Source organism: Lepisosteus oculatus, unplaced genomic scaffold, assembly GCF_040954835.1.
Source record: "Lepisosteus oculatus isolate fLepOcu1 unplaced genomic scaffold, fLepOcu1.hap2 HAP2_SCAFFOLD_95, whole genome shotgun sequence".
NCBI lineage: Eukaryota > Metazoa > Chordata > Actinopteri > Semionotiformes > Lepisosteidae > Lepisosteus > Lepisosteus oculatus.
In genome coordinates, this window is record NW_027168431.1 from 18,969 (window position 1) to 40,187 (window position 21,219).

At 49.0% G+C, this 21,219-nt stretch overlaps 13 non-coding genes across 13 annotated transcripts; 4 read left to right on the forward strand and 9 right to left on the reverse strand.

Moving 5' to 3' along the window:
- Positions 1-74: 74 nt before the first annotated feature.
- On the reverse strand, positions 75-146 carry trnam-cau (transfer RNA methionine (anticodon CAU)). The gene has a single exon. It is a non-coding gene; the product is annotated as a tRNA-Met (tRNA).
- A 279-nt stretch (positions 147-425) lies between these two features.
- On the forward strand, positions 426-508 carry trnal-cag (transfer RNA leucine (anticodon CAG)). The gene has a single exon. It is a non-coding gene; the product is annotated as a tRNA-Leu (tRNA).
- Positions 509-4,190: 3,682 nt separating this feature from the next.
- On the reverse strand, positions 4,191-4,262 carry trnam-cau (transfer RNA methionine (anticodon CAU)). The gene has a single exon. It is a non-coding gene; the product is annotated as a tRNA-Met (tRNA).
- A 279-nt stretch (positions 4,263-4,541) lies between these two features.
- On the forward strand, positions 4,542-4,624 carry trnal-cag (transfer RNA leucine (anticodon CAG)). Its single transcript has one exon. It is a non-coding gene; the product is annotated as a tRNA-Leu (tRNA).
- Positions 4,625-8,306: 3,682 nt separating this feature from the next.
- On the reverse strand, positions 8,307-8,378 carry trnam-cau (transfer RNA methionine (anticodon CAU)). The gene has a single exon. It is a non-coding gene; the product is annotated as a tRNA-Met (tRNA).
- Positions 8,379-8,657: 279 nt separating this feature from the next.
- Positions 8,658-8,740, forward strand: trnal-cag (transfer RNA leucine (anticodon CAG)). Its single transcript has one exon. It is a non-coding gene; the product is annotated as a tRNA-Leu (tRNA).
- Positions 8,741-11,528: 2,788 nt separating this feature from the next.
- trnak-cuu (transfer RNA lysine (anticodon CUU)) lies at positions 11,529-11,601 on the reverse strand. The gene has a single exon. It is a non-coding gene; the product is annotated as a tRNA-Lys (tRNA).
- Positions 11,602-12,422: 821 nt separating this feature from the next.
- Positions 12,423-12,494, reverse strand: trnam-cau (transfer RNA methionine (anticodon CAU)). Its single transcript has one exon. It is a non-coding gene; the product is annotated as a tRNA-Met (tRNA).
- A 279-nt stretch (positions 12,495-12,773) lies between these two features.
- On the forward strand, positions 12,774-12,856 carry trnal-cag (transfer RNA leucine (anticodon CAG)). The gene has a single exon. It is a non-coding gene; the product is annotated as a tRNA-Leu (tRNA).
- A 2,788-nt stretch (positions 12,857-15,644) lies between these two features.
- On the reverse strand, positions 15,645-15,717 carry trnak-cuu (transfer RNA lysine (anticodon CUU)). Its single transcript has one exon. It is a non-coding gene; the product is annotated as a tRNA-Lys (tRNA).
- An 821-nt stretch (positions 15,718-16,538) lies between these two features.
- trnam-cau (transfer RNA methionine (anticodon CAU)) lies at positions 16,539-16,610 on the reverse strand. Its single transcript has one exon. It is a non-coding gene; the product is annotated as a tRNA-Met (tRNA).
- A 3,148-nt stretch (positions 16,611-19,758) lies between these two features.
- On the reverse strand, positions 19,759-19,831 carry trnak-cuu (transfer RNA lysine (anticodon CUU)). Its single transcript has one exon. It is a non-coding gene; the product is annotated as a tRNA-Lys (tRNA).
- An 821-nt stretch (positions 19,832-20,652) lies between these two features.
- Positions 20,653-20,724, reverse strand: trnam-cau (transfer RNA methionine (anticodon CAU)). The gene has a single exon. It is a non-coding gene; the product is annotated as a tRNA-Met (tRNA).
- Between the last annotated feature and the right edge of the window lie 495 nt (positions 20,725-21,219).

A 21,219-nucleotide genomic window follows, 5' to 3' on the forward strand; every position in this document is an offset into this window, starting at 1 on the left:
AAGGGAGACGCAGACTATTTGAAGGCACTTTGCTAACCCAATGGCATGCTTAGGAATCGTGCATAGGACACATGTAGCAGAGGATGGTTTCGATCCATCGACCTCTGGGTTATGGGCCCAGCACGCTTCCGCTGCGCCACTCTGCTGACGGCCTCTCTGCGTGTGGCGCACAACTGCTCTTTTTATTTCCTACATAAGTGATGAAAGAGTTGAAAGTTTCAACGACAAACGCAGACGTCACTTTGAGCGCTTGGTGTTGTAGCACAAATCATCACATGCTGCTCTACACTGGATTATAAAAGCCGACACATTTTCCAAACATTTTAATGCTGGAGTCACACTGTAGTATTAATAACAGTGCGATACTCGAGGAGCGTAGTGGGATCGCGGTGGCTCATCAGACCGCCCCGGGACAGGGGGCCCGCGTCAGGATGGCCGAGCGGTCTAAGGCGCTGCGTTCAGGTCGCAGTCTCCCCTGGAGGCGTGGGTTCGAATCCCACTCCTGACAAAAAGCTTGCTCAGTGCCGTCTCCAGTCGGGTGCAAATGGGTGAAGCAGCCTGACGCAGGGAACGTGCGCCGATAGGCGTAGGTGTATCCCCTGCCTCTTCCGAATTAGCTCGTGCTCCATAGGATGGAAGCGGATGCTCTGGCTTTTTGACTCGAATATAACCTGATCACAACAGAAGGCCGTGCAGCCCAGTGCTGGTTTAAGAATGCCTCGTGTCTTCAGGCCCCTATTCCTTCAGGTTACCCCTTTGGAATAGTCGTCCGAAAAAGACGGGAAAGGAAAAGCATGTAAGCTCCCACACACTGCGTTAGCATTAGCGGTTGGAATCTGATGGGAGAAAAGCAACCTGGCTCGCCGTCAAGCAATCCATCCCTGGTCTCCCACGTGACAGGCGGGGATACGCACCACTATACTAACGAGGAGCGCTTGCTTGGCGCTTGAAGACACTTCGTCTTGCGGCTACTACTGTTTCCGGTTTCGTCTTTTCTTTTCATTCCTCCCAGAGGAGCGCATGAAAACGTTTCCATCTGCGCCATCCTCACCCCTCCAATGCTATGGTCCCTGCTCCTCCTGGTGCACTGCAAACACTCATTCAGCCGGTTCTTTCAGTTTGAATAATTAGGTCTTCAAAGGCTGGAAGTAGGGCGCAAGACATGCCAATGCCAAAAGCGTGGCTGTGTGCTTCCAGCTGTGAAATGTCACTGGTGGATGTTGAAGACATTACTTCCAAGGCAGCAGGTCCAAGCGATTTAGCGTTTGTACAAGAAGCAGGAAGAGAGAAACGGCACTCCGCCTTTTTCTGGGCAGGCCGAAGCGACAGGAGAAGGGCGCCGTAATGGGCAGGATTCGAGCCGACGCGGGGAGACCCCAATGGCTTTCTAGCCCATCGCCTTAACCGCTCGGCCACGACTACAGGGAGCGCCGCCGCCGCCGGCTTGCAATCATTTAACACGGAGGGCGAGGCGGCGGCGGTAACCTTTTTCAATGTCGCTCTCCGCTTCCCCAGAAAAAAAGCCAAATGACATGCTAGCACTCGGACACCCTTCAGAAGACTGAAGGGTGGCTTAAAGCTGGAAGGATTAGGTCTCCCCGTTCCGACGCGACAATCGAACTTCCTTAGGCAGAGAGAAAGCAACATCGAGGAGCGTCAACAAGACTTTAGAAGCTGCGCCACACGCCACTTTCAGTCGCAGTCACAGCAGTTTTAAAGGCAGGAATCGCCTTTGCGAACGCCATGAGAAACAGAACGCAAGCTCAGGTCCTGCGGTTTAACAAACAGCCACGGCTTTCATGCGACTGGACATTTCTTTTCTGGAGCGAATTCACTTTCAACTTCAAGAAATTCACACAACTTGCGAAATACGAAATACAAATCTGGCTCATCGCTGCACAAGAAATACCGCCGGCTGGCAAGAAAATGACAACGGTGTTTTTCCTTAACGAAAAACTTCCCATGGAGAAAAACAACGGCTGTGCGTCTCTGTCGGCTTGATTCAGTTTAATGCAAGTATTCATTCTCCTCCTGGAAAATACAGCTTGCGAAAGATGAAATACAATTCTTGGCTTTTCTGGGTGAGTGCAGAAGAAATCCTGCCGGCTGGCAGAAGAATTCCAGCCTTTTTTACTCTTTAACCAGAAACTTGCGAATGATACAAAGCAAGCGGGGTGCGTTTCTGTGCAGCTGTTAACTGAAAAGCTGCTGCTTCAAGCCCACCCAGGGCTCATTCCGATTTCAACATCATGCCCCCTGAAGGTAGACTGGATTTCTTTGCGAAGCATTCACCCTTTGGACGTTTCAGGAAAGGTGCGTGTCGATGCCAGACTTGAAAAGCTTTCCATACAAAGAAACAACATAGTGCTTTTGATTGATGGGAAACGGCAAGAGCGGTTTGAGCAGCTCCGGCCTCTCAACCGCTTTACAATGTGATCGGCACCTCGGTAGCCAGTTTAGAAGGCTGAAAAGGATGCTGGAAGCACAGCGACGTTCTAAAACCAGCGCTTGAAAAGCATCTGCATACATAAAATGTCCATTTCCCCAAAGCTGAATCTGCATCTTCAGAAGATTGTCAGCTATACGTTTTCGTTCTTTGTTTCCTTTTTTTACGACAAGCTTTCGAGAAATGAACTGTCTATTGTGATGAAGGCTGCATTAGAAATTGTGCATCTAGCTTAGTTCAATGAAATCGGGAGGTGCACCTGTCTCAAGCGGATGGCTCTTTGCAGGCACACTACGGAAACCTGCGGGCGCAAGTTGGGAGAAGTGACTCTTGCAGAGTGTTGAGCTTCGAGAAGAGGGCTCCGCTCAGGAAGATATTTCCACATGTTGAAGAGTCGCTTTTCGCCCTTTCTTTCCCACATTTTTCCAGTGCGGTTATTGATCGCGTTCAAAATGTTTTCCCAACGTACGTGTTACCTGCAAAATCACAGTGAAACTGTTATGCCGAAAAGATTCCTAATAGTTATTGTATTAGAATAGCTCTCCAATTTCTTAGCCTTCGTACACGCAATGTTTAAGGAAACGCTAGAGTAAATGAAACTGTAAATAGACAGGAGCTCTTCTTAGTTTTCATACAAGTTATGATGGCTGCAGCTCCTATCTGCGTCCGGGTGACCGGAGCCAAGGGATTATCTGCGGAACCTTTGATTTATCTCTCGGGCAAGGAGCTAGATACGCCCTTTTCATCTCGGTTTGATCACACCTGTGCATTAAAACGCAGTGCTCGGTACCATCGAGGTGTAAGAGGTTCAAGGATGAGCGGGAAACTTTGTTAATAAGGAGACGGGCACCGCCCAACGTGGGGCTCGAACTCACAACCCTGAGATTAAGAGTCTCATGCTCTACCGACTGAGCTAGCCGGGCGCCGGTGGAGCTGGTGGTTAACTTGTCCCTGTTGACGGCAATTTGACAAGGTATACTTCCTGGCTTTTCATCATGTGCTGACCGGATTCGAGAGTAGCACACCCTGTTCTTTGTTGATTACTGTACCTCCAGCAGCGCAAATGTCAGTAATCATTGAAATGTACGACCTACAATCTCCTCAGCATGCCCGCGTGGACTCCTCAGTGATCATCCTTCTACGTTCTGCTGTAGTTTTCATGCAAGTGAAAACCGTGCTCCAAATAACAGCGGCACAGTTGTATCCTGCGGTAAGCATTCTTCTAATTCCATCGTTTTGCTCCAGGTAAAAGGTAGCGCATCATAGTGTTGATATTCCAAGGTTTCAGAGTCCGTATTGGATGGCTTGGATGCAGACATCGCTCAGAGCTCCCAGTATGATTTTCCCGAGTTCAGTTTTGCAGTGTTTTAGTGCTTTACTACTTCCAGTGGGCCTTTGAATGCTCTGCTAAGTAGAGACGTGACATAATTACTAATGCGACCGAGTGTGCTGGCTGTTCCTGGTTCGTAATGATTAACGCGAGAAATCAATATAGACATAACTGCTTCGATTTCGAGGTTCAGTTGAAGCTTTCAAAGAAACTATCAAAGACCTCAGAACAACCGAAGACACATTTGGTCATCTCCGTATTGGTGAAGATTAAAGAGTCCCGCAAGTGTCAAGCTTGCACAAACACACACGAGAGAGAAACTCAGGACAGAATTTAAAGAAAGGGAGACGCAGACTATTTGAAGGCACTTTGCTAACCCAATGGCATGCTTAGGAATCGTGCATAGGACACATGTAGCAGAGGATGGTTTCGATCCATCGACCTCTGGGTTATGGGCCCAGCACGCTTCCGCTGCGCCACTCTGCTGACGGCCTCTCTGCGTGTGGCGCACAACTGCTCTTTTTATTTCCTACATAAGTGATGAAAGAGTTGAAAGTTTCAACGACAAACGCAGACGTCACTTTGAGCGCTTGGTGTTGTAGCACAAATCATCACATGCTGCTCTACACTGGATTATAAAAGCCGACACATTTTCCAAACATTTTAATGCTGGAGTCACACTGTAGTATTAATAACAGTGCGATACTCGAGGAGCGCAGTGGGATCGCGGTGGCTCATCAGACCGCCCCGGGACAGGGGGCCCGCGTCAGGATGGCCGAGCGGTCTAAGGCGCTGCGTTCAGGTCGCAGTCTCCCCTGGAGGCGTGGGTTCGAATCCCACTCCTGACAAAAAGCTTGCTCAGTGCCGTCTCCAGTCGGGTGCAAATGGGTGAAGCAGCCTGACGCAGGGAACGTGCGCCGATAGGCGTAGGTGTATCCCCTGCCTCTTCCGATTTAGCTCGTGCTCCATAGGATGGAAGCGGATGCTCTGGCTTTTTGACTCGAATATAACCTGATCACAACAGATGGCCGTGCAGCCCAGTGCTGGTTTAAGAATGCCTCGTGTCTTCAGGCCCCTATTCCTTCAGGTTACCCCTTTGGAATAGTCGTCCGAAAAAGACGGGAAAGGAAAAGCATGTAAGCTCCCACACACTGCGTTAGCATTAGCGGTTGGAATCTGATGGGAGAAAAGCAACCTGGCTCGCCGTCAAGCAATCCATCCCTGGTCTCCCACGTGACAGGCGGGGATACGCACCACTATACTAACGAGGAGCGCTTGCTTGGCGCTTGAAGACACTTCGTCTTGCGGCTACTACTGTTTCCGGTTTCGTCTTTTCTTTTCATTCCTCCCAGAGGAGCGCATGAAAACGTTTCCATCTGCGCCATCCTCACCCCTCCAATGCTATGGTCCCTGCTCCTCCTGGTGCACTGCAAACACTCATTCAGCCGGTTCTTTCAGTTTGAATAATTAGGTCTTCAAAGGCTGGAAGTAGGGCGCAAGACATGCCAATGCCAAAAGCGTGGCTGTGTGCTTCCAGCTGTGAAATGTCACTGGTGGATGTTGAAGACATTACTTCCAAGGCAGCAGGTCCAAGCGATTTAGCGTTTGTACAAGAAGCAGGAAGAGAGAAACGGCACTCCGCCTTTTTCTGGGCAGGCCGAAGCGACAGGAGAAGGGCGCCGTAGTGGGCAGGATTCGAGCCGACGCGGGGAGACCCCAATGGCTTTCTAGCCCATCGCCTTAACCGCTCGGCCACGACTACAGGGAGCGCCGCCGCCGCCGGCTTGCAATCATTTAACACGGAGGGCGAGGCGGCGGCGGTAACCTTTTTCAATGTCGCTCTCCGCTTCCCCAGAAAAAAAGCCAAATGACATGCTTGCACTCGGACACCCTTCAGAAGACTGAAGGGTGGCTTAAAGCTGGAAGGATTAGGTCTCCCCGTTCCGACGCGACAATCGAACTTCCTTAGGCAGAGAGAAAGCAACATCGAGGAGCGTCAACAAGACTTTAGAAGCTGCGCCACACGCCACTTTCAGTCGCAGACACAGCAGTTTTAAAGGCAGGAATCGCCTTTGCGAACGCCATGAGAAACAGAACGCAAGCTCAGGTCCTGCGGTTTAACAAACAGCCACGGCTTTCATGCGACTGGACATTTCTTTTCTGGAGCGAATTCACTTTCAACTTCAAGAAATTCACACAACTTGCGAAATACGAAATACAAATCTGGCTCATCGCTGCACAAGAAATACCGCCGGCTGGCAAGAAAATGACAACGGTGTTTTTCCTTAACGAAAAACTTCCCATGGAGAAAAACAACGGCTGTGCGTCTCTGTCGGCTTGATTCAGTTTAATGCAAGTATTCATTCTCCTCCTGGAAAATACAGCTTGCGAAAGATGAAATACAATTCTTGGCTTTTCTGGGTGAGTGCAGAAGAAATCCTGCCGGCTGGCAGAAGAATTCCAGCCTTTTTTACTCTTTAACCAGAAACTTGCGAATGATACAAAGCAAGCGGGGTGCGTTTCTGTGCAGCTGTTAACTGAAAAGCTGCTGCTTCAAGCCCACCCAGGGCTCATTCCGATTTCAACATCATGCCCCCTGAAGGTAGACTGGATTTCTTTGCGAAGCATTCACCCTTTGGACGTTTCAGGAAAGGTGCGTGTCGATGCCAGACTTGAAAAGCTTTCCATACAAAGAAACAACATAGTGCTTTTGATTGATGGGAAACGGCAAGAGCGGTTTGAGCAGCTCCGGCCTCTCAACCGCTTTACAATGTGATCGGCACCTCGGTAGCCAGTTTAGAAGGCTGAAAAGGATGCTGGAAGCACAGCGACGTTCTAAAACCAGCGCTTGAAAAGCATCTGCATACATAAAATGTCCATTTCCCCAAAGCTGAATCTGCATCTTCAGAAGATTGTCAGCTATACGTTTTCGTTCTTTGTTTCCTTTTTTTACGACAAGCTTTCGAGAAATGAACTGTCTATTGTGATGAAGGCTGCATTAGAAATTGTGCATCTAGCTTAGTTCAATGAAATCGGGAGGTGCACCTGTCTCAAGCGGATGGCTCTTTGCAGGCACACTACGGAAACCTGCGGGCGCAAGTTGGGAGAAGTGACTCTTGCAGAGTGTTGAGCTTCGAGAAGAGGGCTCCGCTCAGGAAGATATTTCCACATGTTGAAGAGTCGCTTTTCGCCCTTTCTTTCCCACATTTTTCCAGTGCGGTTATTGATCGCGTTCAAAATGTTTTCCCAACGTACGTGTTACCTGCAAAATCACAGTGAAACTGTTATGCCGAAAAGATTCCTAATAGTTATTGTATTAGAATAGCTCTCCAATTTCTTAGCCTTCGTACACGCAATGTTTAAGGAAACGCTAGAGTAAATGAAACTGTAAATAGACAGGAGCTCTTCTTAGTTTTCATACAAGTTATGATGGCTGCAGCTCCTATCTGCGTCCGGGTGACCGGAGCCAAGGGATTATCTGCGGAACCTTTGATTTATCTCTCGGGCAAGGAGCTAGATACGCCCTTTTCATCTCGGTTTGATCACACCTGTGCATTAAAACGCAGTGCTCGGTACCATCGAGGTGTAAGAGGTTCAAGGATGAGCGGGAAACTTTGTTAATAAGGAGACGGGCACCGCCCAACGTGGGGCTCGAACTCACAACCCTGAGATTAAGAGTCTCATGCTCTACCGACTGAGCTAGCCGGGCGCCGGTGGAGCTGGTGGTTAACTTGTCCCTGTTGACGGCAATTTGACAAGGTATACTTCCTGGCTTTTCATCATGTGCTGACCGGATTCGAGAGTAGCACACCCTGTTCTTTGTTGATTACTGTACCTCCAGCAGCGCAAATGTCAGTAATCATTGAAATGTACGACCTACAATCTCCTCAGCATGCCCGCGTGGACTCCTCAGTGATCATCCTTCTACGTTCTGCTGTAGTTTTCATGCAAGTGAAAACCGTGCTCCAAATAACAGCGGCACAGTTGTATCCTGCGGTAAGCATTCTTCTAATTCCATCGTTTTGCTCCAGGTAAAAGGTAGCGCATCATAGTGTTGATATTCCAAGGTTTCAGAGTCCGTATTGGATGGCTTGGATGCAGACATCGCTCAGAGCTCCCAGTATGATTTTCCCGAGTTCAGTTTTGCAGTGTTTTAGTGCTTTACTACTTCCAGTGGGCCTTTGAATGCTCTGCTAAGTAGAGACGTGACATAATTACTAATGCGACCGAGTGTGCTGGCTGTTCCTGGTTCGTAATGATTAACGCGAGAAATCAATATAGACATAACTGCTTCGATTTCGAGGTTCAGTTGAAGCTTTCAAAGAAACTATCAAAGACCTCAGAACAACCGAAGACACATTTGGTCATCTCCGTATTGGTGAAGATTAAAGAGTCCCGCAAGTGTCAAGCTTGCACAAACACACACGAGAGAGAAACTCAGGACAGAATTTAAAGAAAGGGAGACGCAGACTATTTGAAGGCACTTTGCTAACCCAATGGCATGCTTAGGAATCGTGCATAGGACACATGTAGCAGAGGATGGTTTCGATCCATCGACCTCTGGGTTATGGGCCCAGCACGCTTCCGCTGCGCCACTCTGCTGACGGCCTCTCTGCGTGTGGCGCACAACTGCTCTTTTTATTTCCTACATAAGTGATGAAAGAGTTGAAAGTTTCAACGACAAACGCAGACGTCACTTTGAGCGCTTGGTGTTGTAGCACAAATCATCACATGCTGCTCTACACTGGATTATAAAAGCCGACACATTTTCCAAACATTTTAATGCTGGAGTCACACTGTAGTATTAATAACAGTGCGATACTCGAGGAGCGCAGTGGGATCGCGGTGGCTCATCAGACCGCCCCGGGACAGGGGGCCCGCGTCAGGATGGCCGAGCGGTCTAAGGCGCTGCGTTCAGGTCGCAGTCTCCCCTGGAGGCGTGGGTTCGAATCCCACTCCTGACAAAAAGCTTGCTCAGTGCCGTCTCCAGTCGGGTGCAAATGGGTGAAGCAGCCTGACGCAGGGAACGTGCGCCGATAGGCGTAGGTGTATCCCCTGCCTCTTCCGATTTAGCTCGTGCTCCATAGGATGGAAGCGGATGCTCTGGCTTTTTGACTCGAATATAACCTGATCACAACAGATGGCCGTGCAGCCCAGTGCTGGTTTAAGAATGCCTCGTGTCTTCAGGCCCCTATTCCTTCAGGTTACCCCTTTGGAATAGTCGTCCGAAAAAGACGGGAAAGGAAAAGCATGTAAGCTCCCACACACTGCGTTAGCATTAGCGGTTGGAATCTGATGGGAGAAAAGCAACCTGGCTCGCCGTCAAGCAATCCATCCCTGGTCTCCCACGTGACAGGCGGGGATACGCACCACTATACTAACGAGGAGCGCTTGCTTGGCGCTTGAAGACACTTCGTCTTGCGGCTACTACTGTTTCCGGTTTCGTCTTTTCTTTTCATTCCTCCCAGAGGAGCGCATGAAAACGTTTCCATCTGCGCCATCCTCACCCCTCCAATGCTATGGTCCCTGCTCCTCCTGGTGCACTGCAAACACTCATTCAGCCGGTTCTTTCAGTTTGAATAATTAGGTCTTCAAAGGCTGGAAGTAGGGCGCAAGACATGCCAATGCCAAAAGCGTGGCTGTGTGCTTCCAGCTGTGAAATGTCACTGGTGGATGTTGAAGACATTACTTCCAAGGCAGCAGGTCCAAGCGATTTAGCGTTTGTACAAGAAGCAGGAAGAGAGAAACGGCACTCCGCCTTTTTCTGGGCAGGCCGAAGCGACAGGAGAAGGGCGCCGTAGTGGGCAGGATTCGAGCCGACGCGGGGAGACCCCAATGGCTTTCTAGCCCATCGCCTTAACCGCTCGGCCACGACTACAGGGAGCGCCGCCGCCGCCGGCTTGCAATCATTTAACACGGAGGGCGAGGCGGCGGCGGTAACCTTTTTCAATGTCGCTCTCCGCTTCCCCAGAAAAAAAGCCAAATGACATGCTTGCACTCGGACACCCTTCAGAAGACTGAAGGGTGGCTTAAAGCTGGAAGGATTAGGTCTCCCCGTTCCGACGCGACAATCGAACTTCCTTAGGCAGAGAGAAAGCAACATCGAGGAGCGTCAACAAGACTTTAGAAGCTGCGCCACACGCCACTTTCAGTCGCAGACACAGCAGTTTTAAAGGCAGGAATCGCCTTTGCGAACGCCATGAGAAACAGAACGCAAGCTCAGGTCCTGCGGTTTAACAAACAGCCACGGCTTTCATGCGACTGGACATTTCTTTTCTGGAGCGAATTCACTTTCAACTTCAAGAAATTCACACAACTTGCGAAATACGAAATACAAATCTGGCTCATCGCTGCACAAGAAATACCGCCGGCTGGCAAGAAAATGACAACGGTGTTTTTCCTTAACGAAAAACTTCCCATGGAGAAAAACAACGGCTGTGCGTCTCTGTCGGCTTGATTCAGTTTAATGCAAGTATTCATTCTCCTCCTGGAAAATACAGCTTGCGAAAGATGAAATACAATTCTTGGCTTTTCTGGGTGAGTGCAGAAGAAATCCTGCCGGCTGGCAGAAGAATTCCAGCCTTTTTTACTCTTTAACCAGAAACTTGCGAATGATACAAAGCAAGCGGGGTGCGTTTCTGTGCAGCTGTTAACTGAACAGCTGCTGCTTCAAGCCCACCCAGGGCTCATTCCGATTTCAACATCATGCCCCCTGAAGGTAGACTGGATTTCTTTGCGAAGCATTCACCCTTTGGACGTTTCAGGAAAGGTGCGTGTCGATGCCAGACTTGAAAAGCTTTCCATACAAAGAAACAACATAGTGCTTTTGATTGATGGGAAACGGCAAGAGCGGTTTGAGCAGCTCCGGCCTCTCAACCGCTTTACAATGTGATCGGCACCTCGGTAGCCAGTTTAGAAGGCTGAAAAGGATGCTGGAAGCACAGCGACGTTCTAAAACCAGCGCTTGAAAAGCATCTGCATACATAAAATGTCCATTTCCCCAAAGTTGAATCTGCATCTTCAGAAGATTGTCAGCTATACGTTTTCGTTCTTTGTTTCCTTTTTTTACGACAAGCTTTCGAGAAATGAACTGTCTATTGTGATGAAGGCTGCATTAGAAATTGTGCATCTAGCTTAGTTCAATGAAATCGGGAGGTGCACCTGTCTCAAGCGGATGGCTCTTTGCAGGCACACTACGGAAACCTGCGGGCGCAAGTTGGGAGAAGTGACTCTTGCAGAGTGTTGAGCTTCGAGAAGAGGGCTCCGCTCAGGAAGATATTTCCACATGTTGAAGAGTCGCTTTTCGCCCTTTCTTTCCCACATTTTTCCAGTGCGGTTATTGATCGCGTTCAAAATGTTTTCCCAACGTACGTGTTACCTGCAAAATCACAGTGAAACTGTTATGCCGAAAAGATTCCTAATAGTTATTGTATTAGAATAGCTCTCCAATTTCTTAGCCTTCGTACACGCAATGTTTAAGGAAACGCTAGAGTAAATGAAACTGTAAATAGACAGGAGCTCTTCTTAGTTTTCATACAAGTTATGATGGCTGCAGCTCCTATCTGCGTCCGGGTGACCGGAGCCAAGGGATTATCTGCGGAACCTTTGATTTATCTCTCGGGCAAGGAGCTAGATACGCCCTTTTCATCTCGGTTTGATCACACCTGTGCATTAAAACGCAGTGCTCGGTACCATCGAGGTGTAAGAGGTTCAAGGATGAGCGGGAAACTTTGTTAATAGGGAGACGGGCACCGCCCAACGTGGGGCTCGAACCCACGACCCTGAGATTAAGAGTCTCATGCTCTACCGACTGAGCTAGCCGGGCGCCGGTGGAGCTGGTGGTTAACTTGTCCCTGTTGACGGCAATTTGACAAGGTATACTTCCTGGCTTTTCATCATGTGCTGACCGGATTCGAGAGTAGCACACCCTGTTCTTTGTTGATTACTGTACCTCCAGCAGCGCAAATGTCAGTAATCATTGAAATGTACGACCTACAATCTCCTCAGCATGCCCGCGTGGACTCCTCAGTGATCATCCTTCTACGTTCTGCTGTAGTTTTCATGCAAGTGAAAACCGTGCTCCAAATAACAGCGGCACAGTTGTATCCTGCGGTAAGCATTCTTCTAATTCCATCGTTTTGCTCCAGGTAAAAGGTAGCGCATCATAGTGTTGATATTCCAAGGTTTCAGAGTCCGTATTGGATGGCTTGGATGCAGACATCGCTCAGAGCTCCCAGTATGATTTTCCCGAGTTCAGTTTTGCAGTGTTTTAGTGCTTTACTACTTCCAGTGGGCCTTTGAATGCTCTGCTAAGTAGAGACGTGACATAATTACTAATGCGACCGAGTGTGCTGGCTGTTCCTGGTTCGTAATGATTAACGCGAGAAATCAATATAGACATAACTGCTTCGATTTCGAGGTTCAGTTGAAGCTTTCAAAGAAACTATCAAAGACCTCAGAACAACCGAAGACACATTTGGTCATCTCCGTATTGGTGAAGATTAAAGAGTCCCGTAAGTGTCAAGCTTGCACAAACACACACGAGAGAGAAACTCAGGACAGAATTTAAAGAAAGGGAGATGCAGACTATTTGAAGGCACTTTGCTAACCCAATGGCATGCTTAGGAATCGTGCATAGGACACATGTAGCAGAGGATGGTTTCGATCCATCGACCTCTGGGTTATGGGCCCAGCACGCTTCCGCTGCGCCACTCTGCTGACGGCCTCTCTGCGTGTGGCGCACAACTGCTCTTTTTATTTCCTACATAAGTGATGAAAGAGTTGAAAGTTTCAACGACAAACGCAGACGTCACTTTGAGCGCTTGGTGTTGTAGCACAAATCATCACATGCTGCTCTACACTGGATTATAAAAGCCGACACATTTTCCAAACATTTTAATGCTGGAGTCACACTGTAGTATTAATAACAGTGCGATACTCGAGGAGCGCAGTGGGATCGCGGTGGCTCATCAGACCGCCCCGGGACAGGGGGCCCGCGTCAGGATGGCCGAGCGGTCTAAGGCGCTGCGTTCAGGTCGCAGTCTCCCCTGGAGGCGTGGGTTCGAATCCCACTCCTGACAAAAAGCTTGCTCAGTGCCGTCTCCAGTCGGGTGCAAATGGGTGAAGCAGCCTGACGCAGGGAACGTGCGCCGATAGGCGTAGGTGTATCCCCTGCCTCTTCCGATTTAGCTCGTGCTCCATAGGATGGAAGCGGATGCTCTGGCTTTTTGACTCGAATATAACCTGATCACAACAGATGGCCGTGCAGCCCAGTGCTGGTTTAAGAATGCCTCGTGTCTTCAGGCCCCTATTCCTTCAGGTTACCCCTTTGGAATAGTCGTCCGAAAAAGACGGGAAAGGAAAAGCATGTAAGCTCCCACACACTGCGTTAGCATTAGCGGTTGGAATCTGATGGGAGAAAAGCAACCTGGCTCGCCGTCAAGCAATCCATCCCTGGTCTCCCACGTGACAGGCGGGGATACGCACCACTATACTAACGAGGAGCGCTTGCTTGGCGCTTGAAGACACTTCGTCTTGCGGCTACTACTGTTTCCGGTTTCGTCTTTTCTTTTCATTCCTCCCAGAGGAGCGCATGAAAACGTTTCCATCTGCGCCATCCTCACCCCTCCAATGCTATGGTCCCTGCTCCTCCTGGTGCACTGCAAACACTCATTCAGCCGGTTCTTTCAGTTTGAATAATTAGGTCTTCAAAGGCTGGAAGTAGGGCGCAAGACATGCCAATGCCAAAAGCGTGGCTGTGTGCTTCCAGCTGTGAAATGTCACTGGTGGATGTTGAAGACATTACTTCCAAGGCAGCAGGTCCAAGCGATTTAGCGTTTGTACAAGAAGCAGGAAGAGAGAAACGGCACTCCGCCTTTTTCTGGGCAGGCCGAAGCGACAGGAGAAGGGCGCCGTAGTGGGCAGGATTCGAGCCGACGCGGGGAGACCCCAATGGCTTTCTAGCCCATCGCCTTAACCGCTCGGACACGACTACAGGGAGAGCCGCCGCCGCCGGCTTGCAATCATTTAACACGGAGGGCGAGGCGGCGGCGGTAACCTTTTTCAATGTCGCTCTCCGCTTCCCCCCAAAAAAAGCCAAATGACATGCTAGCACTCGGACACCCTTCAGAAGACTGAAGGGTGGCTTAAAGCTGGAAGGATTAGGTCTCCCCGTTCCGACGCGACAATCGAACTTCCTTAGGCAGAGAGAAAGCAACATCGAGGAGCGTCAACAAGACTTTAGAAGCTGCGCCACACGCCACTTTCAGTCGCAGTCACAGCAGTTTTAAAGGCAGGAATCGCCTTTGCGAACGCCATGAGAAACAGAACGCAAGCTCAGGTCCTGCGGTTTAACAAACAGCCACGGCTTTCATGCGACTGGACATTTCTTTTCTGGAGCGAATTCACTTTCAACTTCAAGAAATTCACACAACTTGCGAAATACGAAATACAAATCTGGCTCATCGCTGCACAAGAAATACCGCCGGCTGGCAAGAAAATGACAACGGTGTTTTTCCTTAACGAAAAACTTCCCATGGAGAAAAACAACGGCTGTGCGTCTCTGTCGGCTTGATTCAGTTTAATGCAAGTATTCATTCTCCTCCTGGAAAATACAGCTTGCGAAAGATGAAATACAATTCTTGGCTTTTCTGGGTGAGTGCAGAAGAAATCCTGCCGGCTGGCAGAAGAATTCCAGCCTTTTTTACTCTTTAACCAGAAACTTGCGAATGATACAAAGCAAGCGGGGTGCGTTTCTGTGCAGCTGTTAACTGAACAGCTGCTGCTTCAAGCCCACCCAGGGCTCATTCCGATTTCAACATCATGCCCCGTGAAGGTAGACTGGATTTCTTTGCGAAGCATTCACCTTTTGGACGTTTCAGGAAAGGTGCGTGTCGATGCCAGACTTGAAAAGCTTTCCATACAAAGAAACAACATAGTGCTTTTGATTGATGGGAAACGGCAAGAGCGGTTTGAGCAGCTCCGGCCTCTCAACCGCTTTACAATGTGATCGGCACCTCGGTAGCCAGTTTAGAAGGCTGAAAAGGATGCTGGAAGCACAGCGACGTTCTAAAACCAGCGCTTGAAAAGCATCTGCATACATAAAATGTCCATTTCCCCAAAGCTGAATCTGCATCTTCAGAAGATTGTCAGCTATACGTTTTCGTTCTTTGTTTCCTTTTTTTACGACAAGCTTTCGAGAAATGAACTGTCTATTGTGATGAAGGCTGCATTAGAAATTGTGCATCTAGCTTAGTTCAATGAAATCGGGAGGTGCACCTGTCTCAAGCGGATGGCTCTTTGCAGGCACACTACGGAAACCTGCGGGCGCAAGTTGGGAGAAGTGACTCTTGCAGAGTGTTGAGCTTCGAGAAGAGGGCTCCGCTCAGGAAGATATTTCCACATGTTGAAGAGTCGCTTTTCGCCCTTTCTTTCCCACATTTTTCCAGTGCGGTTATTGATCGCGTTCAAAATGTTTTCCCAACGTACGTGTTACCTGCAAAATCACAGTGAAACTGTTATGCCGAAAAGATTCCTAATAGTTATTGTATTAGAATAGCTCTCCAATTTCTTAGCCTTCGTACACGCAATGTTTAAGGAAACGCTAGAGTAAATGAAACTGTAAATAGACAGGAGCTCTTCTTAGTTTTCATACAAGTTATGATGGCTGCAGCTCCTATCTGCGTCCGGGTGACCGGAGCCAAGGGATTATCTGCGGAACCTTTGATTTATCTCTCGGGCAAGGAGCTAGATACGCCCTTTTCATCTCGGTTTGATCACACCTGTGCATTAAAACGCAGTGCTCGGTACCATCGAGGTGTAAGAGGTTCAAGGATGAGCGGGAAACTTTGTTAATAAGGAGACGGGCACCGCCCAACGTGGGGCTCGAACCCACGACCCTGAGATTAAGAGTCTCATGCTCTACCGACTGAGCTAGCCGGGCGCCGGTGGAGCTGGTGGTTAACTTGTCCCTGTTGACGGCAATTTGACAAGGTATACTTCCTGGCTTTTCATCATGTGCTGACCGGATTCGAGAGTAGCACACCCTGTTCTTTGTTGATTACTGTACCTCCAGCAGCGCAAATGTCAGTAATCATTGAAATGTACGACCTACAATCTCCTCAGCATGCCCGCGTGGACTCCTCAGTGATCATCCTTCTACGTTCTGCTGTAGTTTTCATGCAAGTGAAAACCGTGCTCCAAATAACAGCGGCACAGTTGTATCCTGCGGTAAGCATTCTTCTAATTCCATCGTTTTGCTCCAGGTAAAAGGTAGCGCATCATAGTGTTGATATTCCAAGGTTTCAGAGTCCGTATTGGATGGCTTGGATGCAGACATCGCTCAGAGCTCCCAGTATGATTTTCCCGAGTTCAGTTTTGCAGTGTTTTAGTGCTTTACTACTTCCAGTGGGCCTTTGAATGCTCTGCTAAGTAGAGACGTGACATAATTACTAATGCGACCGAGTGTGCTGGCTGTTCCTGGTTCGTAATGATTAACGCGAGAAATCAATATAGACATAACTGCTTCGATTTCGAGGTTCAGTTGAAGCTTTCAAAGAAACTATCAAAGACCTCAGAACAACCGAAGACACATTTGGTCATCTCCGTATTGGTGAAGATTAAAGAGTCCCGCAAGTGTCAAGCTTGCACAAACACACACGAGAGAGAAACTCAGGACAGAATTTAAAGAAAGGGAGATGCAGACTATTTGAAGGCACTTTGCTAACCCAATGGCATGCTTAGGAATCGTGCATAGGACACATGTAGCAGAGGATGGTTTCGATCCATCGACCTCTGGGTTATGGGCCCAGCACGCTTCCGCTGCGCCACTCTGCTGACGGCCTCTCTGCGTGTGGCGCACAACTGCTCTTTTTATTTCCTACATAAGTGATGAAAGTTGAAAGTTTCAACGACAAACGCAGACGTCACTTTGAGCGCTTGGTGTTGTAGCACAAATCATCACATGCTGCTCTACACTGGATTATAAAAGCCGACACATTTTCCAAACATTTTAATGCTGGAGTCACACTGTAGTATTAATAACAGTGCGATACTCGAGGAGCGCAGTGGGATCGCGGTGGCTCATCAGACCGCCCCGGGACAGGGGGCCCGCGTCAGGATGGCCGAGCGGTCTAAGGCGCTGCGTTCAGGTCGCAGTCTCCCCTGGAGGTGTGGGTTCGAATCCCACTCCTGACAAAAAGCTTGCTCAGTGCCGTCTCCAGTCGGGTGCAAATGGGTGAAGCAGCCTGACGCAGGGAACGTGCGCCGATAGGCGTAGGTGTATCCCCTGCCTCTTCCGATTTAGCTCGTGCTCCATAGGATGGAAGCGGATGCTCTGGCTTTTTGACTCGAATATAACCTGATCACAACAGATGGCCGTGCAGCCCAGTGCTGGTTTAAGAATGCCTCGTGTCTTCAGGCCCCTATTCCTTCAGGTTACCCCTTTGGAATAGTCGTCCGAAAAAGACGGGAAAGGAAAAGCATGTAAGCTCCCACACACTGCGTTAGCATTAGCGGTTGGAATCTGATGGGAGAAAAGCAACCTGGCTCGCCGTCAAGCAATCCATCCCTGGTCTCCCACGTGACAGGCGGGGATACGCACCACTATACTAACGAGGAGCGCTTGCTTGGCGCTTGAAGACACTTCGTCTTGCGGCTACTACTGTTTCCGGTTTCGTCTTTTCTTTTCATTCCTCCCAGAGGAGCGCATGAAAACGTTTCCATCTGCGCCATCCTCACCCCTCCAATGCTATGGTCCCTGCTCCTCCTGGTGCACTGCAAACACTCATTCAGCCGGTTCTTTCAGTTTGAATAATTAGGTCTTCAAAGGCTGGAAGTAGGGCGCAAGACATGCCAATGCCAAAAGCGTGGCTGTGTGCTTCCAGCTGTGAAATGTCACTGGTGGATGTTGAAGACATTACTTCCAAGGCAGCAGGTCCAAGCGATTTAGCGTTTGTACAAGAAGCAGGAAGAGAGAAACGGCACTCCGCCTTTTTCTGGGCAGGCCGAAGCGACAGGAGAAGGGCGCCGTAGTGGGCAGGATTCGAGCCGACGCGGGGAGACCCCAATGGCTTTCTAGCCCATCGCCTTAACCGCTCGGACACGACTACAGGGAGCGCCGCCGCCGCCGGCTTGCAATCATTTAACACGGAGGGCGAGGCGGCGGCGGTAACCTTTTTCAATGTCGCTCTCCGCTTCCCCCCAAAAAAAGCCAAATGACATGCTAGCACTCGGACACCCTTCAGAAGACTGAAGGGTGGCTTAAAGCTGGAAGGATTAGGTCTCCCCGTTCCGACGCGACAATCGAACTTCCTTAGGCAGAGAGAAAGCAACATCGAGGAGCGTCAACAAGACTTTAGAAGCTGCGCCACACGCCACTTTCAGTCGCAGTCACAGCAGTTTTAAAGGCAGGAATCGCCTTTGCGAACGCCATGAGAAACAGAACGCAAGCTCAGGTCCTGCGGTTTAACAAACAGCCACGGCTTTCATGCGACTGGACATTTCTTTTCTGGAGCGAATTCACTTTCAACTTCAAGAAATTCACACAACTTGCGAAATACGAAATACAAATCTGGCTCATCGCTGCACAAGAAATACCGCCGGCTGGCAAGAAAATGACAACGGTGTTTTTCCTTAACGAAAAACTTCCCATGGAGAAAAACAACGGCTGTGCGTCTCTGTCGGCTTGATTCAGTTTAATGCAAGTATTCATTCTCCTCCTGGAAAATACAGCTTGCGAAAGATGAAATACAATTCTTGGCTTTTCTGGGTGAGTGCAGAAGAAATCCTGCCGGCTGGCAGAAGAATTCCAGCCTTTTTTACTCTTTAACCAGAAACTTGCGAATGATACAAAGCAAGCGGGGTGCGTTTCTGTGCAGCTGTTAACTGAACAGCTGCTGCTTCAAGCCCACCCAGGGCTCATTCCGATTTCAACATCATGCCCCGTGAAGGTAGACTGGATTTCTTTGCGAAGCATTCACCTTTTGGACGTTTCAGGAAAGGTGCGTGTCGATGCCAGACTTGAAAAGCTTTCCATACAAAGAAACAACATAGTGCTTTTGATTGATGGGAAACGGCAAGAGCGGTTTGAGCAGCTCCGGCCTCTCAACCGCTTTACAATGTGATCGGCACCTCGGTAGCCAGTTTAGAAGGCTGAAAAGGATGCTGGAAGCACAGCGACGTTCTAAAACCAGCGCTTGAAAAGCATCTGCATACATAAAATGTCCATTTCCCCAAAGCTGAATCTGCATCTTCAGAAGATTGTCAGCTATACGTTTTCGTTCTTTGTTTCCTTTTTTTACGACAAGCTTTCGAGAAATGAACTGTCTATTGTGATGAAGGCTGCATTAGAAATTGTGCATCTAGCTTAGTTCAATGAAATCGGGAGGTGCACCTGTCTCAAGCGGATGGCTCTTTGCAGGCACACTACGGAAACCTGCGGGCGCAAGTTGGGAGAAGTGACTCTTGCAGAGTGTTGAGCTTCGAGAAGAGGGCTCCGCTCAGGAAGATATTTCCACATGTTGAAGAGTCGCTTTTCGCCCTTTCTTTCCCACATTTTTCCAGTGCGGTTATTGATCGCGTTCAAAATGTTTTCCCAACGTACGTGTTACCTGCAAAATCACAGTGAAACTGTTATGCCGAAAAGATTCCTAATAGTTATTGTATTAGAATAGCTCTCCAATTTCTTAGCCTTCGTACACGCAATGTTTAAGGAAACGCTAGAGTAAATGAAACTGTAAATAGACAGGAGCTCTTCTTAGTTTTCATACAAGTTATGATGGCTGCAGCTCCTATCTGCGTCCGGGTGACCGGAGCCAAGGGATTATCTGCGGAACCTTTGATTTATCTCTCGGGCAAGGAGCTAGATACGCCCTTTTCATCTCGGTTTGATCACACCTGTGCATTAAAACGCAGTGCTCGGTACCATCGAGGTGTAAGAGGTTCAAGGATGAGCGGGAAACTTTGTTAATAAGGAGACGGGCACCGCCCAACGTGGGGCTCGAACCCACGACCCTGAGATTAAGAGTCTCATGCTCTACCGACTGAGCTAGCCGGGCGCCGGTGGAGCTGGTGGTTAACTTGTCCCTGTTGACGGCAATTTGACAAGGTATACTTCCTGGCTTTTCATCATGTGCTGACCGGATTCGAGAGTAGCACACCCTGTTCTTTGTTGATTACTGTACCTCCAGCAGCGCAAATGTCAGTAATCATTGAAATGTACGACCTACAATCTCCTCAGCATGCCCGCGTGGACTCCTCAGTGATCATCCTTCTACGTTCTGCTGTAGTTTTCATGCAAGTGAAAACCGTGCTCCAAATAACAGCGGCACAGTTGTATCCTGCGGTAAGCATTCTTCTAATTCCATCGTTTTGCTCCAGGTAAAAGGTAGCGCATCATAGTGTTGATATTCCAAGGTTTCAGAGTCCGTATTGGATGGCTTGGATGCAGACATCGCTCAGAGCTCCCAGTATGATTTTCCCGAGTTCAGTTTTGCAGTGTTTTAGTGCTTTACTACTTCCAGTGGGCCTTTGAATGCTCTGCTAAGTAGAGACGTGACATAATTACTAATGCGACCGAGTGTGCTGGCTGTTCCTGGTTCGTAATGATTAACGCGAGAAATCAATATAGACATAACTGCTTCGATTTCGAGGTTCAGTTGAAGCTTTCAAAGAAACTATCAAAGACCTCAGAACAACCGAAGACACATTTGGTCATCTCCGTATTGGTGAAGATTAAAGAGTCCCGCAAGTGTCAAGCTTGCACAAACACACACGAGAGAGAAACTCAGGACAGAATTTAAAGAAAGGGAGATGCAGACTATTTGAAGGCACTTTGCTAACCCAATGGCATGCTTAGGAATCGTGCATAGGACACATGTAGCAGAGGATGGTTTCGATCCATCGACCTCTGGGTTATGGGCCCAGCACGCTTCCGCTGCGCCACTCTGCTGACGGCCTCTCTGCGTGTGGCGCACAACTGCTCTTTTTATTTCCTACATAAGTGATGAAAGTTGAAAGTTTCAACGACAAACGCAGACGTCACTTTGAGCGCTTGGTGTTGTAGCACAAATCATCACATGCTGCTCTACACTGGATTATAAAAGCCGACACATTTTCCAAACATTTTAATGCTGGAGTCACACTGTAGTATTAATAACAGTGCGATACTCGAGGAGCGCAGTGGGATCGCGGTGGCTCATCAGACCGCCCCGGGACAGGGGGCCCGCGTCAGGATGGCCGAGCGGTCTAAGGCGCTGCGTTCAGGTCGCAGTCTCCCCTGGAGGTGTGGGTTCGAATCCCACTCCTGACAAAAAGCTTGCTCAGTGCCGTCTCCAGTCGGGTGCAAATGGGTGAAGCAGCCTGACGCAGGGAACGTGCGCCGATAGGCGTAGGTGTATCCCCTGCCTCTTCCGATTTAGCTCGTGCTCCATAGGATGGAAGCGGA